This window comes from Oculina patagonica, chromosome 4 (assembly GCF_052425735.1).
Source record: "Oculina patagonica isolate OP01 chromosome 4, crgOcupat, whole genome shotgun sequence".
In the NCBI taxonomy this organism is placed as follows: domain Eukaryota; kingdom Metazoa; phylum Cnidaria; class Anthozoa; order Scleractinia; family Oculinidae; genus Oculina; species Oculina patagonica.
The window spans coordinates 12,616,111-12,631,048 of NC_135761.1; the positions used below are offsets into that span (position 1 = coordinate 12,616,111).

Below are 14,938 nucleotides of genomic sequence, written 5' to 3' on the forward strand. Positions count from 1 at the left end.
ACATAATTAAACAAAGGTACAAAATTTCCCTTTTTTATTTATTGTTTGTCCTGCAAAGTCGGTTATTCACTCTTAGGTTCGTTAAGAAAGCAGATTTTTTTTTCTTTATCACTACTGTTTGTGTTTTGTTTTAATATAGGAAAAACTACGAGCCCGTTGATTTGATAGCTTTGAGAGACAGAATTATCGGATATGCAAATTCAACAATTTCGTCTAATTGCTCTATTTTCGGGCATTTTTTGCTAGCAAAATTGACAATGCCGCACACTCACAAACGAAATAATTACAGGTGGCCGTGCTGTTAAGGAAAATGTGTTTTGCTTTTTTTTTTAAAAAAAAATTCAGTCATACAGAAATGTGATATATAAACTGCAGCTGTAAAAAGACTCATGTTTGGGCAAAACGTGATCATTAAATAAGAAAACTCAAAATTTGATCTTTCTTTAGAAGAAGTTATTATTCCAGTCAAATCCATTAAGAAGACAACTTATAAATAAACATGATAATGCATTAGTGAAAGCAATGAATATTTATTTAGGGGTGTTTGTATTTTTAAGCTTTATCGGAAAAGAAAGCTGATCGATATAAATTAAAAACAAGGCCTAAAACCGAAATACTGATAAAATATTATGAATTGGTATCGAATCATCAATCTCCAGTTCTGGAAAAAATATTTAAGGTAAATTTACCTTATCACATAATGGGTATTTTTTCGGTCATTTCTTTTAAGTAAGATCGAAACAGATAAAATTGAAAAGACTTAGATCAACTTTATTTCCCTTCCAATCAGATTTAGATTTAAGACGGTTTATCAATGCGGCGTATATATAATGACATATAGAACGCATGCAGCTGGAATGAAAGTTTAACTCTCACAAAACCGCAAAGCTGAAAACGACTGGAAATGGAAACGGACTGTGTAACTTTGATAGTGATTGGTCAAGAAATGCACAATCTGCTCATTTGATATTCTGCAGAGTATCTATCAACGATTAATGCAGATGCACAAAGATAAAATCTGCTGCTAATGGTGATATATGCACAAAGCCAGCTAACTTGACATCAGCAGAATTGACATGTTTTAAAATTTCACTCGCACTAATTTTTCGAAATTTCCAAACAACAGGCCAAAAAAATGGCTAAATCAAGTAATAAACGGAACCTGTGTGAATCAGCTTTTATGGAAAAACAGGCAACAAAACAGTTTTCCGGACAGAGATTAATAAAAGAAAGTTGAAGCGTGTGTTTACATGAAGCAAACAAATTAGAGAGCGCGTGTGCATGCATGAATTTGATCCGCAGAGATCTCTAGTGTTGAATCAAAGTAATGTAAATAAGACGTTAGTTACCCTTTTTTACGAAATGCGACCGTGTTTGGATCATAACAACGTTAAGGCCTACGCGACAAGACCGAAACTTAGAATGGGTAAGATCCAGAGGAGAACCTGAAACACAAGGAACGTGAATTCCAACATTTCCTTTTCAATTTAGGGACGGACCATTATTTTCTTATGCACCTCTGCAAACATTTTTTTCGAAATTCTTACTATTTTTTGTTATACATATCGTGTTTGCAAACAATTTATTTTGTCTTTCCAGGCCCTGCAAACAATTGTTTTCAATATTTTTCATCCCCCCCCCACCCCCTCCAAAAAAATAATGGTCCGTCCCTTAACATGTCTGACCTTCAGCCAAACTTAATTTTTGAAGAATTTCCTAAAACCTCAAAGCCATGAAAAAGTAAAAAAAAAATAAATGGTAAAACAAAGGATCTCACATAAGAAGGGAACAAATACTGGTAAGTTTCTATTCTACTGACTGTTAAATACCCCCAACTATATACCCATTGGGCGCAGCCACGAAAAGCGTATGGCGGTTCTATTCCATCAAAATAACATAGCGCTGTGTACGGTTTCAGGCAGCCCAAGCTGCCAACCAATCACAGCTCGCGTTGTATGGCTTTCAGTCATGACCAGCCTACTAATTGAGGCAATTAATCGCTTTTGATGTTATTAGATTACTAAATATTTGTGCGCAAACCTTCCGACGTACAAGACATCCCATGAATTTGAAATCAGGCTTATCTTTGCCTTGTTAAACTATGCCATACCCCAAAATATACCACCCTTAACTCACGCTACAAGGGACTATCCCAACACATATTTTAAAATTTCCAATGAAATACAAGCCCGTATACGTAGACTACTATAGCCGAAGCTTTTTCTCAGTCAGGGTTTGTTTTTTTGTTCGTAAGTTAAAACGTTTGGCGCCGGTTTGGCTGCATCATAAAATGTCATTGGTTTTCATTACACGACTGCGTAATATAAAATTACAAGACGTTACCATTTCTCTGTAATTGTAAGGAAGAGAGGTTTATAGAGATTTGAAATTGAACACACCCAGAGTCAGTCTAGACTCTAGAGTCACACAGAAACAACGAGTAAACCGGCGTTCATTGATGAAGGTCTGACTGAAGTTCAATATTTGATTATACGGGCTGTCTGGTTTCAGTGAAAATCAACAACAGATGCATAATTATGTGAAAAATATACCAGCTAAAATTGGTATACAATGCAACACGAGTAGAATTGCTACCTTGAAAAGGACACGCCTGATAGTTAGGATTTTATAAAATGAAATAAAAAACTAAATTAACATAGAGTATAGTGCGCTTTTCAAGTGGTAACAACCTAATGTACGTTAGCGAACCTTGTGTTTCATTGTTTCTTGTTCAAAAAAAGAAAAAGTCGCCCGATATGGGACTTGAACCCATGACCCTCAGATTAAAAGTCTGATGCTCTACCGACTGAGCTAACCGGGCGGCTCATACACAATAGTTAGTTCTTGCCAATGTTTGAACTGTTTGGTGATAGAGAGCGTATAATAATGTTAGCGCACATTTCATAACACCAAAAGTCCATGCTACAGTTCGGGACTTCTGATCGCACTAATACTTACAGTCCGTCACCGGGCCGTTCTGGTAAGGTCCATTACAGTGTACTGTGTTGGGGTCTGATATAACAGATACAGGATTTGATAGGGATTGAATTGATCCATTGAATTTCCACGCCAAATTTCGCACAAAAACCGGCGCAAAACGCAAAAAAGAACGATCCCCGGTGCACGTGTGTTCGCAAAATTTACTTTGCAATCGCCTGAATGGTTTTGGGAGACTGGGGATGTGACAAGGAATTCGTAAGTCTGGCAAAGTAAATTGCGCCATTATGACAAAATTTCCCTCGTACAATGTGTGAATGGGCTGTCTGAGATTTCTTCGCTCATGATGTGCTGTTCAAAATTTGGAATAGACTATCTTCGAATAGAAATTTCTTCCAGGTATGACTAAGTTACCTTCAATGTGACTTCAGGATCGCTAAGTTTCTTACTGTACCCAACAGGTGCCTCGTTAGCGCAGTAGGCAGCGCGTCAGTCTCATAATCTGGATCAGAAATCTGAAGGTCGTGAGTTCGATCCTCACACGGGGCATTTTTTGGTAATTGGTGCGGCTGTTTTGAAAACCTTTCATCAAAGCCAGTGGATACAGTCTGTATTTTTTTGTTTAACTTAAGTTACATGTTCCTTTGAAGGCCTAACGTTTTGTTATCGATATTTTAGTTGTCTGAACTTCTTCCGTCAAGTTCACTAGCTTTTGCTTTTTCAGTTGTTTTGTTTCATATCGCCTTGTTCATATTGTTAACCACCAGTTTGACTGCATTATAAAATGAAAAAGATTGTCATTGGGTGATAGCTATGTCAGAATGCAACGCGAGTAAAAATATACCCAAGAGAGGAAAATGCCTTGGTGGTAGTTAGGGCTTTATGAGGTTACACCCTAGTACCAGAGACCAAACTTGTGCACCTTTCCACTTTATGTTGCACTGTTTTTTGTACAGTTGTAGAAAAAAAAATCATAGTCGCCCGATATGGGACTTGAACCCATGACCCTCAGATTAAAAGTCTGATGCTCTACCGACTGAGCTAACCGGGCAGCTCATATTTAACTTTCAATATTCAACCTACATTAATTTCATTTCTTGCCTTCAAACTTTGTGGACAAATTTTATGTCACCAATACTCCATACTAGTTAGGGGACTTCTCGTCATACTGACTGCAAAAACTTACAGTTGGTTGTCAGGTCCTTGTGGTCCTTGTGTACGTTTTGATGTCTGGTATATCAAATGCAGGACTTTATTTATGTTTATGGGAAAATTCAAGTCATGCATGGTTTCTTGAAGGAAAAAAAAGTATAGTCGCCCGATATGGGACTTGAACCCATGACCCTCAGATTAAAAGTCTGATGCTCTACCGACTGAGCTAACCGGGCGGCTCATACAGAAAACTGTATAACTCAGTGTTGTACCCTATTAATATATTTCAGTTCTTTATTGCACATAATAATATAAGCGCACACTTCAAAATACCAGAAGTCCTACCAGTAATGACGTATTTCTGGTCATTCTGTAACTTACAGTCAGTAATCGGGTCCTACTGGTTCCATTAAATTAAACAGGATTATACAGGATTTTATAGGAAAAATCATTCATCCAATGGGTGTATTCCACGTAAAATTTCAATTTGAAAGTGTGTTCGCAAATGCACTTTACAAGCTCCTAAGTGGTTTTGGGAGACTGGGGATATGACAAGGAATTCATAAGTCTGGCCAAGTAAATTTTCTTTAAAACCGTTATCCTATTTTTACGTTGATATCAAAAATACCATTTAACCGACACGTGTGCGCCATTTTAAAGTTCAATATGTCTCAATTTCCTCCGTACAATTTGAGAATGGCTGTCTTAGATTTTTTCAGCATCGTCGACTATCTTGCCGTCAATGTCGCTAATGCGTCTTCGCAGGTGCCTCGTTAGCGCAGTAGGCAGCGCGTCAGTCTCATAATCTGGATCAGAAATCTGAAGGTCGTGAGTTCGATCCTCACACGGGGCACATTTTTAATAATTTGTGCGGCTGTTTTGAAGAATAGCAGAGTAGGGTACAATTATATATGAAAAAACTTCTTTTTTCTATCAAAATCTATTGTGATTTCCATCTAAAACCATTAACTATGGTTGCCTTACACGCAATACAGCGCGCGCGCTTTTAGCACCTTAGAAACGCACGAGAAATCCGCTTGTGGACCCTTAAATTGCGAATAGACTGTCTGAGATTTCTTCCAGGTATGACTATGATGATGACTATGATGGCTAAGTTTCCTATTGCTCCCAACAGGTCCCTCGTTAGCGCAGTAGGCAGCGCGTCAGTCTCATAATCTGAATCAGAAATCTGAAGGTCGTGAGTTCGATCCTCACACGGGGCATATTTTGGTAATTAGTGCAGCTGTTTTGAAAACTTTTCATCAAAGCCAGTGGATACAGTCTGTGTTTTTTTTGTTTAACTTAAGTTACATGTTCCTTTAAGGCCTAACGTTTTGTTATCGATATTTTAGTTGTCTGAACTTCTTCCCTCAAGTTCACTAGCTTTTGCTTTTTTCAGTTGTTTTGTTTCATATCGTCTTGTTCATAATGTTTAACACCGGTTCGGCTGTATTATAAAATGAAAAAGGTTGTCATTGGGCGATAGCTATGTCAGAATGCAACGCGAGTAAAAATGTACCCAAGAGAGGGACACGCCTTGGTGGTAGTTAGGGCTTTATGAGTTTACACCCTAAGTACCAGAGACCAAACTTGTGCACCTTAGCGCACTTTATGTTGCATTGTTTCTAGCTCGTATATAAAAAAATATAGTCGCCCGATATGGGACTTGAACCCATGACCCTCAGATTAAAAGTCTGATGCTCTACCGACTGAGCTAACCGGGCGGCTCATACAGAAAACTTGTATAACTCAGTGTTTTACCCTATTGATATATTTCAGTTCTTTATTGCACGTACAATTTGAGAATGGCTGTCTTAGATTTTTTCAGCATCGTCGACTATCTTGCCGTCAATGTCGCTAATGCGTCTTCGCAGGTGCCTCGTTAGCGCAGTAGGCAGCGCGTCAGTCTCATAATCTGGTTCAGAAATCTGAAGGTCGTGAGTTCTATCCTCACACGAGGCATATTTTTGATAATTTGTGCGGCTGTTTTGTAGAATAGCAGAGTAGGGTACAACTATATATGGAAGTTTTTCTTTTTTGTATCAAAATCTATTGTGATTTCCATCTAAAACCATTAACTATGATATGAAGGCCTAAGTTTTTGTTATCGGTTTTTTAGTTGTCTGAACTTCTTCCCTCAAGTTGACTTGCTTTTGCTTCTTCTCAGTTGTTTTGTTTCATATCGTTATGTTCATAAAGTTTGACACCGGTTTGGCTGCATTATAAAATGTCTAAAGTTGCCGTTGGGCGACTAGCTATGTCAAAATGCATTGCCACTAAAATTGTACCCCAGAGAGGGACATGACACGGTGGTAGTTAGGGCTTTGTAAGGTTAACACCCTAAGTACCAGAGACCAAACTTGTGCACCTTACCACTTTATGTTGCACTGTTTCTTGTACAGTTGTAGAAAAAAAATCATAGTCGCCCGATATGGGACTTGAACCCATGACCCTCAGATTAAAAGTCTGATGCTCTACCGACTGAGCTAACCGGGCGGCTCATACAAAAAAGAACACGAATAACTTGGTCACGCCATTAATTAAGTTCAGTTTTTTATAGCGCATATAATAATATTAGTGCACATTTCATTACACCAGGCGTGCACACCAGTAATGACTTCTGGTCATACTGAAATTAAACTTGCAGGAGCATGGTTTTTAAGGTTCTGGGTCCATAAATAAGGTATCACAAGTTAGAGCCCATTACCTGCACACACCTATCCGAAATTTACGGGAGTAATAGTACCCACATCTTCCACCCCTCCTGGAGACTGTATAACATGTTCGGACATTTCAGATACGGTTTTTTCAAAGGGAAATCGTTGATCCGATGAGTGTATTCCACGTCACGTTTTAAGCGAAAAACGCAAACGACACGTGTGCGCCACATGCATGTTAAAGTGCAGCATGACCCAATTTCCCCCGGGGGGGGGGGGGGGGTGGGTACTCTCTATAATGGCCTATACGGGGAGGCTCCGCCCGAAAGGGGTACCTATTTCAGGCTTCAGGTATATAAAAGGGTAGGGATTTCACAAGTTTAGGTATACGAAAGTGTGTGGAAATCTGTAACTTAGGTTTTTGAAAGGGCCTTTAATTGAAATATTTCGAAGAGATGCAATTTATGGCTGTATTATTTCAATTTATTAAGCGCTACTTGAAAATGACAAGAAAACGTCATGTTTCAGTATATACCATGACTTTCAGGTATATGAAAGGAGTACCTTTTTTCATTAAAAGGTATACAAAAGGGGTACAATTTCTGGCAAAAATGGTATATAAAAGGGTAAGGGGTAAGAGCTCGGGGCGGAGCCTCCCCGTACAAAACGTTTTTGAGTACCGCCCCCCCCCCCCCCCGGCAATTTCCCCTGTACAATTTGTGAATGTACTGTTTAAAATTTCAAATAGACTGTCTGAGAATTTTTTCAGGTACGACGAATAACTCGCTGCCAATGTCGTTAAACATGGCCAGGTTTCTCGCAGTGCTTTATAGGTGCCTCGTTAGCGCAGTAGGCAGCGCGTCAGTCTCATAATCTGGATCAGAAATCTGAAGGTCGTGAGTTCGATCCTCACACGGGGCATTTTTTGGTAATTCGTGCGGCTGTTTTGAAAACTTTTCATCAAAGCCAGTGGATACAGTCTGTGTTTTTTTTAATTTGTTTAACTTAAGTTACATGTTCCTTTGAAGGCCTAACGTTTTGTTATCGATATTTTAGTTGTCTGAACTTCTTCCCTCAAGTTCACTAGCTTTTGCTTTTTTCAGTTGTTTTGTTTCATATCGTCTTGTTCATAATGTTTAACACCGATTTGGCTGCATTATAAAATGAAAAAGGTTGTCATTGGGCGATAGCTATGTCAGAATGCAACGCGAGTAAAAATGTACCCAAAAGAGGGACACGTCTTGGTGGTAGTTAGGGCTTTATGAGGTTACACCCTAAGTACCAGAGACCAAACTTGTGCACCTTAGCGCACTTTATGTTGCATTGTTTCTAGCTTGTAGAAAAAAATTTAGTCGCCCGATATGGGACTTGAACCCATGACCCTCAGATTAAAAGTCTGATGCTCTACCGACTGAGCTAACCGGGCGGCTCATATTTAACTTTCAATATTCAACCTACATTAATTTCATTTCTTGCCTTCAAACTTTGTGGACAAATTTTATGTCACCAATACTCCATACTAGTTAGGGGACTTCTCGTCATACTGACTGCAAAAACTTACAGTTGGTTGTCAGGTCCTTGTGGTCCTTGTGTACGTTTTGATGTCTGGTATATCAAATGCAGGACTTTATTTTTGTTTATGGGAAAATTCAAGTCATGCATGGTTTCTTGAAGGAAAAAAAAGTATAGTCGCCCGATATGGGACTTGAACCCATGACCCTCAGATTAAAAGTCTGATGCTCTACCGACTGAGCTAACCGGGCAGCTCATATAGAAGGCCTGTATAACTCAGTGTTGTATCCTATTGATATATTTCAGCTCTTTATTGCACATAATAACATAAGCGCACACTTCAAAATACCAGAAGTCCTACCAGTAATTACGTATTTCTGGTCATACTGAAACTTACAGTCAGTCATCGGGTCCGTATAATCCTGTATAAAGTATTGGAACCAGTAGTACTGGTTCCATTACGTTACATTAAACAGGATTATACAGGATTTTATAGGGAAAATCATTGATCCAATGAGTGTATTCCAAGTCAAATTTTACGCGAAAAGCGCAATCGACACCTGTGCGCCATGTTAAAGTTCAACATGACCCAATTTCCCCAGTCAAGAGAAAATGTGCTTTTAAAATTTCGAAAGACTGTCTGAGATTTCTTGCAGGTATGACTAAATAACTTGCCGCCCATGTCGCTAAGGTTGGCTTAGTTTCTTATTGTAGCCTACAGGTGCCTCGTTAGCGCAGTAGGCAGCGCGTCAGTCTCATAATCTGAATCAGAAATCTGAAGGTCGTGAGTTCGATCCTCACACGGGGCATATTTTTGATAATTTGTGCGGCTGTTAAGATAAAATCCAAAGCTTTTCTTTCCATCAAAGCCAGAGAATACAGCCTGTTTTTTAATCTCAAATATTGAAAACAAGAAATATATTTCAATATGTTAAATTTAGCTCACTCTTTTGAGCCCGCTTGTTGTGCTTTCTTCTCAGTTTTGCACTATGTGTGTTACTTGGCCGGGCTACTAACGTTCGATGGACGTGTAACAGAATTGGGTACAACTATGGATAATTCTCTTTTTTTTATTAAAATCTATTGTTATTTCCAACTGAAAGAATTAATTTATTTATAAAGGTCTACATGCTCTTTTGTCATCGATATTTCAGTTCAGTTAACACGTCTCAGCAAGTTCAATTATGCAATACAATACAAGCCGTAGACTACTGTAGCCGAGTCTTTTCCTCGGTGATTTTGTTTCGTATTGTTAAAAAAGTCAAAGTCAAAGGTTTCCAATGGACGCGACTGCGTAGCAAAAAAATCACAAGACGTAAAATATCTGAAATATCCTCTAAAATTGTGAAGAAAAGAGCGCTAGAACAAACTGAACACATCTAGAGTCATACACTGACAAAAAAAAGTCACGAAAAAAAATTGATGGAACGAAAAATCACGAAAAACGTTGAAGTCAGCGCCTTTCAATTTCTAATGACTCGGTCTCTAAGGTTTCAGGAAACATAGGTAACAAGTGTAAAAAATACATAATTGTAACCTAGCGAGGGACACGCCTTGTTGGTAGTTAAGACTTTTAGAGATCAATACCCTAAGTACCAGAGATCAAACTTGTACACCTTTGCGGCGCACTTTATGTTGCATTGTTTCTTCTAGAAAAAAATATAGTCGAGTCGGGACTTGAACCCATGACCCTCAGATTAAAAGTCTGATGCTCTACCGACTGAGCTAACCGGGCGGCTCATTCAGAAAACGTAACTGATAACTTACTTACGTTATTGATTAATTTCATTTTTTATTGCGCATAATAACATCAGCGCACACAGAAGTCCATACCAATAATGACGTAACTCTGGTCATACTGAAACTTACAGTCAATCATCGGTTCCTACTGGTTCCATTACATTAAACAGGATTTTATTGATCCAATGAGTGGAGTGTATTTCACGTCAAATTTCACGCGACAAACGCAAACATATATATCACAACGCGAGTGCAAGTCTGTTCGCAATGTCACTTTTCAAGCCCCAAAGTTGTTTTGGAGACTGGGGATATGATAAGGAATTCATAAGTCTGGCAAAGTAAATTTTCTTTAATCGTATATCGCCGTTATTCTATTTTGAGTTTTGACATCAAATTATTATTTAACCGACACATGTGCGCCATTTCAAAGTTCAATATGATTTGATTTCCCCCGTACAATTTTAGAATGGGCTGCCTGAGATTTTTTCAGGTACGTCGACTATCTTGCCGCCGATGTCCTTAAAGATGGCCAATTCTGTAGGGAACCTAACAGGTGCCTCGTTAGCGCAGTAGGCAGCGCGTCAGTCTCATAATCTGGATCAGAAATCTGAAGGTCGTGAGTTCGATCCTCACACGGGGCATACTTTTTTGTAATTTTTTTAGGCTGTTTTGATAAATTGAAAGTTTTTTTCCTCAAATTCGCTGTTTTCACCGTTCCCATAATACATCTTGTTTACCCCCCAAAATTTTTGCATAAGCATTGTTTTCAATTTCTCTTGGGATTTACAGTGACGTGCAATCGTCCCCAGAGAAATTGAAAACAATACTTATGCAAAAATTTTGGGGGGTTATTTAAATAAAACAAGATGTATTATGGGATCGTGAAAAAAGGAAACAAGGAAACAAGGAGTATATTTCAATATGATACATTAAGTTCACTCTTTCGAGCCCACCTGTTTCTCGTACATGGTTTCTTGTCAGGTTTTATTATGTTTGATACTTGGCCAGGATACCTTCGATGGACGAATAGCAGAATTGGGTTTAACTTTGGATAATTTTCCTTTTTGGATTAAAATCTGTTGCGATTTCTATTTAAAACCTATCATTTATTTATGAAGGCCTGCATGTTGTTTTCGTTATTGATATTCTTGTTGTTAAACTCCTTCCTCGCTTTCTCGAGACGGCCAGTGATTTTCAATTTCTGATCACATGCATATGGTCTTTTTATTTTTAGTGAAGTTAGATAACACACATACATGTGAAAAAATATAATATGAATAAGATCAGAATGCAACACGAGTATAATTGTCCATTTTACAGTTGCCTGCTAAGTAACCTGGCCTTTGAATGCTAGCGAGGCTGGAGGTGACCTTGTATTGATACAAACCTCTTTGCTTTATCATGTAAATGCAAACTAGTTAGCATCAGAACAACATGATTTACACAACAAAAGCAGCCAGGTCTGTATCAAAACAAGGTCACCTCCAGCCTCACTTCCATTCAAAGGCCAGGTCACTGAGCAGACAACTGTAAAATGGTCTATTGTAACCTACTAGTGGAGAGGGACACGCCTTGGTGGTAGTTAGTGCTTTGAATGTACTCTTCAAATGAAAGCAAACTTAGGGCCTGTTTACATGATTCCGGAATGACTTTCATTCTGGAACGAGTTCATTCCATCCCCATACATTTCCCTGTATCTGTTTACATGATACCGAGACGAAAGTCAAGTCATTCCGGAATGAGTTCATTCCAGTTTCCATTCCGGAATGAAAGTTTCGTTCTGGAATGACATTTCATTCTGGTATCATGTAAACACAGAACGAATTTCGTTCCGAGATGAAATCGCAACTCATGAAACCGCAAACGGACTCCACAGTTTGAATTCAGAGGGAAAAAATGTTATAGCATTTACTGTTTAGCCCAAAGGAGCAGCTCTATGGTCAAATTACTCGTTAAAATCGCAGATGCGGCCAATAGTGGGCACAAAAACATGTTTGCGCGAAATATGCGCCATCTTGTTTTGATCTCGCGTGAAACATGCGCCACCTTGTTTTTATCTCGCCTTTGGTTGAACCGATCGACTCTGTCATGTAAATGGAGAACGAACTTCATTCCGGAACGAGTTTCGTTCCGGAATGAAAGTCATTCCGGAATCATGTAAACAGGCCCTTACGAACCTTAGCACACTTTATGTTGCATTGTTTCTTGTACAAAAAAAAAGTAGTCGCCCGATATGGGACTTGAACCCATGACCCTCAGATTAAAAGTCTGATGCTCTACCGACTGAGCTAACCGGGCCACGCATATAGAAAGCTTGTATAACCAAGAGAAAATAATCTCAATGTTCTTCCCTAGCCTATTGATTAATTTCAGTTCTTTATAGCGCATAAAATAAAATATTAGGGCACATTTAAAAATACCAGACGTCTATATCAGTATTGACCTCTGGTTATACTGACACTTGCAGTCAGTCATTGGGCCCTACATTGCACTCTATACAGGATTTGATAGGGAAAATCATTGATCCGTTGAGTGTATTCCACGTCAAATTTCACGCGAAAAATGTAAAAAAAAAATATTTCACGGGGCGAGTGCACGAGTGTTCGCAAATGTCACTTTACGAGCTCCTGAGGGACTGGGGTATCACAAGGAATTCATAAGTCTGGCTTAGAAAATTAATGTTCCTTTTATTAATGGTATAGCTTTTACGCAATAGATGTAATCCTAGTTTGTCTTTAAACTAAAAAATTCTATTTAATCGCACCATTTTGAAGTTTAGTGTGACTCAATTTGTCAATTTGTAAATGGGCTGTCTAAGTTTTTTTTTGCCGACGATGGCTGAGTTTCTTATTGTAGCCTACAGGTGCCTCGTAAGCGCAGTAGGCAGCGCGTCAGTCTCATAATCTGGATCAGATATCTGAAGGTCGTGAGTTCGATCCTCACATGGGGCATATTATTCGTAATTTTGTCAGCAGGCTGTTTTGATAAAATAGAAAGCCTTTCTTTTCAATGTAGCCAGCGAATACAGTTTTTCTTTTTTATCTCAAATAAAGGTTATCAGAAATATACTTCATATCAAAATTAGTTCACCCTTTTGAGCCAAACCTGCAGATTGTTTTATAGTAGAATAATAATAATAATAATAATAATAATAATAATAATAATAATAATAATAATTGGGAACAACTAGGAACAACAGAATTGGGTACAACTATGGATAATTCTCCCTCCCATATCCCTTTCTCTAGAGATCGAGGGACACGCCTAGATAGTAGTTAGGAGGTGGACACCCTTTGAACACAGAGACCATAGCGCTCTTTTCAAAGGGGCAAACTTATGTACCATGCCATCACAAACCGCTTCGCTGTTTATGTGACTGGATTTTTTTACGTTTTCAATTAAAATTTTACACGCTCAATAGGTTATGAATTTTCCCATAAACATAAATAAAGTCCTGCATTTGATATACCAGACATCAAAACGTACACAAGGACCACAAGGACCTGGCAACCAACTGTAAGTTTTTGCAGTCAGTATGACGAGAAGTCCCCTAACTAGTATGGAGTATTGGTGACATAAAATTTGTCCACAAAGTTTTAAGGCAAGAAATGAAATCAATGACTGACTGTAAGTTTCAGTATGACCGGAGTTACGTCATTATTGGTATGGACTTCTGGTATTCCGAAGTGTGCGCTGATGTTATTATGCGCAATAAAGAACTGAAATTAATAACAATAACTTACCACACTGAGTTATAAATCTTTCTGTATGAGCCGCCCGGTTAGCTCAGTCGGTAGAGCATCAGACTTTTAATCTGAGGGTCATGGGTTCAAGTCCCATTTCGGGCGTCTTTATTTATTTTTTTTTTTCAAGTGAAGCCATGCAACGAAGTTTAGCTGCCTGAAATTTCTTCGTTCCAAGACTCCGAATGTCCACTGAAACTGTATTTTTATAAACAAAGTATAGCCTGGAATGTCTCACGTCTCTTCGCCGTCAGAGCCTGGCTCTAGGCTAAGGGCGAAGATGACTGATATTTCACGCTATTAAAACAAAATATTACTGAAATAAACAAAACATTTCACAGCAGTACCGAAGAAAAGCAGGGTTTACGGGGGTAATATATATAATTTTTGTGTGACAAATATATTTGATCGTGTAGACATCTGTGTAGATGGCATAACAATTATGTGTCAACAGTTCAAAGTTTAGAGCGCTAGTAATCACTTTGGACAGCAGAGATACGCAGAAACGCAATGCTGTCGCAATATTTGCAACATTTTATGTGACCAGTCGTCTACACGAGCAATTTTTCGTATGTGGCAACTTTTGCCGGTCGCATACAAGCTAACACGCCAGTTTCCTAGCAAATATATTTGTCACATAAAAATTGCCCAAGTTTCCTCGTCTACACGAGCAAAGCAAATTTAAAAATTTTACATTAGAATTGTCACATATATAAAAATTGCTCGTGTAAACTGGCCTTGAACGACGCCTTGAACAAATAACGCTACACTTGGTTGCCGATAGCCAATCAACGTGCGAGTTGCAACTTGTCATTATGTCAAAAATGAACTTTCGGACCGCAGGTGCCTCGTTAGCGCAGTAGGCAGCGCGTCAGTCTCATAATCTGAATCAGAAATCTGAAGGTCGTGAGTTCGATCCTCACACGGGGCATATTTTTGAGAACTTGTATTTTCTTCCTAAAGTAAGAGCTGTACTTTTTATCGTAACCTGTGTATTTTTTTCTTTCGTTTGTCTTAAATAATTAGAAATATATAAATTTTGAGACGGTATTATAAAATTCAGTTCTTCTAACGCCCACTTGACTGTACAGTTATAACTCGTATACAATTTCTTTTCAGCTTTCACTGTGTTTGAGGCCAATAGGCCTGTATACATCTGACAGATGACGGAAGTTCATCATCAAGTCGCCGCGCCGG

General features: G+C 38.6%; 18 non-coding genes across 18 annotated transcripts; 10 read left to right on the forward strand and 8 right to left on the reverse strand.

Annotated features, from left to right (window-relative positions):
- Nucleotides 1-2,748: 2,748 nt before the first annotated feature.
- Nucleotides 2,749-2,821, reverse strand: Trnak-uuu (transfer RNA lysine (anticodon UUU)). The gene has a single exon. It is a non-coding gene; the product is annotated as a tRNA-Lys (tRNA).
- Nucleotides 2,822-3,400: 579 nt separating this feature from the next.
- On the forward strand, nucleotides 3,401-3,486 carry Trnam-cau (transfer RNA methionine (anticodon CAU)). Its single transcript is given in 2 exon segments — nucleotides 3,401-3,437; nucleotides 3,451-3,486. It is a non-coding gene; the product is annotated as a tRNA-Met (tRNA).
- Nucleotides 3,487-3,915: 429 nt separating this feature from the next.
- Nucleotides 3,916-3,988, reverse strand: Trnak-uuu (transfer RNA lysine (anticodon UUU)). The gene has a single exon. It is a non-coding gene; the product is annotated as a tRNA-Lys (tRNA).
- Nucleotides 3,989-4,252: 264 nt separating this feature from the next.
- Nucleotides 4,253-4,325, reverse strand: Trnak-uuu (transfer RNA lysine (anticodon UUU)). Its single transcript has one exon. It is a non-coding gene; the product is annotated as a tRNA-Lys (tRNA).
- Nucleotides 4,326-4,856: 531 nt separating this feature from the next.
- Nucleotides 4,857-4,942, forward strand: Trnam-cau (transfer RNA methionine (anticodon CAU)). Its single transcript is given in 2 exon segments — nucleotides 4,857-4,893; nucleotides 4,907-4,942. It is a non-coding gene; the product is annotated as a tRNA-Met (tRNA).
- A 284-nt stretch (nucleotides 4,943-5,226) lies between these two features.
- Nucleotides 5,227-5,312, forward strand: Trnam-cau (transfer RNA methionine (anticodon CAU)). The gene is given in 2 exon segments: nucleotides 5,227-5,263; nucleotides 5,277-5,312. It is a non-coding gene; the product is annotated as a tRNA-Met (tRNA).
- Nucleotides 5,313-5,740: 428 nt separating this feature from the next.
- Nucleotides 5,741-5,813, reverse strand: Trnak-uuu (transfer RNA lysine (anticodon UUU)). Its single transcript has one exon. It is a non-coding gene; the product is annotated as a tRNA-Lys (tRNA).
- Nucleotides 5,814-5,965: 152 nt separating this feature from the next.
- Trnam-cau (transfer RNA methionine (anticodon CAU)) lies at nucleotides 5,966-6,051 on the forward strand. Its single transcript is given in 2 exon segments — nucleotides 5,966-6,002; nucleotides 6,016-6,051. It is a non-coding gene; the product is annotated as a tRNA-Met (tRNA).
- Nucleotides 6,052-6,512: 461 nt separating this feature from the next.
- Nucleotides 6,513-6,585, reverse strand: Trnak-uuu (transfer RNA lysine (anticodon UUU)). Its single transcript has one exon. It is a non-coding gene; the product is annotated as a tRNA-Lys (tRNA).
- A 996-nt stretch (nucleotides 6,586-7,581) lies between these two features.
- Trnam-cau (transfer RNA methionine (anticodon CAU)) lies at nucleotides 7,582-7,667 on the forward strand. The gene is given in 2 exon segments: nucleotides 7,582-7,618; nucleotides 7,632-7,667. It is a non-coding gene; the product is annotated as a tRNA-Met (tRNA).
- Nucleotides 7,668-8,099: 432 nt separating this feature from the next.
- Trnak-uuu (transfer RNA lysine (anticodon UUU)) lies at nucleotides 8,100-8,172 on the reverse strand. The gene has a single exon. It is a non-coding gene; the product is annotated as a tRNA-Lys (tRNA).
- Nucleotides 8,173-8,436: 264 nt separating this feature from the next.
- Nucleotides 8,437-8,509, reverse strand: Trnak-uuu (transfer RNA lysine (anticodon UUU)). Its single transcript has one exon. It is a non-coding gene; the product is annotated as a tRNA-Lys (tRNA).
- Nucleotides 8,510-8,981: 472 nt separating this feature from the next.
- Nucleotides 8,982-9,067, forward strand: Trnam-cau (transfer RNA methionine (anticodon CAU)). The gene is given in 2 exon segments: nucleotides 8,982-9,018; nucleotides 9,032-9,067. It is a non-coding gene; the product is annotated as a tRNA-Met (tRNA).
- Nucleotides 9,068-10,553: 1,486 nt separating this feature from the next.
- On the forward strand, nucleotides 10,554-10,639 carry Trnam-cau (transfer RNA methionine (anticodon CAU)). Its single transcript is given in 2 exon segments — nucleotides 10,554-10,590; nucleotides 10,604-10,639. It is a non-coding gene; the product is annotated as a tRNA-Met (tRNA).
- Nucleotides 10,640-12,223: 1,584 nt separating this feature from the next.
- On the reverse strand, nucleotides 12,224-12,296 carry Trnak-uuu (transfer RNA lysine (anticodon UUU)). The gene has a single exon. It is a non-coding gene; the product is annotated as a tRNA-Lys (tRNA).
- A 567-nt stretch (nucleotides 12,297-12,863) lies between these two features.
- Nucleotides 12,864-12,949, forward strand: Trnam-cau (transfer RNA methionine (anticodon CAU)). Its single transcript is given in 2 exon segments — nucleotides 12,864-12,900; nucleotides 12,914-12,949. It is a non-coding gene; the product is annotated as a tRNA-Met (tRNA).
- An 824-nt stretch (nucleotides 12,950-13,773) lies between these two features.
- Nucleotides 13,774-13,846, forward strand: Trnak-uuu (transfer RNA lysine (anticodon UUU)). The gene has a single exon. It is a non-coding gene; the product is annotated as a tRNA-Lys (tRNA).
- Nucleotides 13,847-14,586: 740 nt separating this feature from the next.
- Trnam-cau (transfer RNA methionine (anticodon CAU)) lies at nucleotides 14,587-14,672 on the forward strand. The gene is given in 2 exon segments: nucleotides 14,587-14,623; nucleotides 14,637-14,672. It is a non-coding gene; the product is annotated as a tRNA-Met (tRNA).
- Nucleotides 14,673-14,938: the final 266 nt, after the last annotated feature.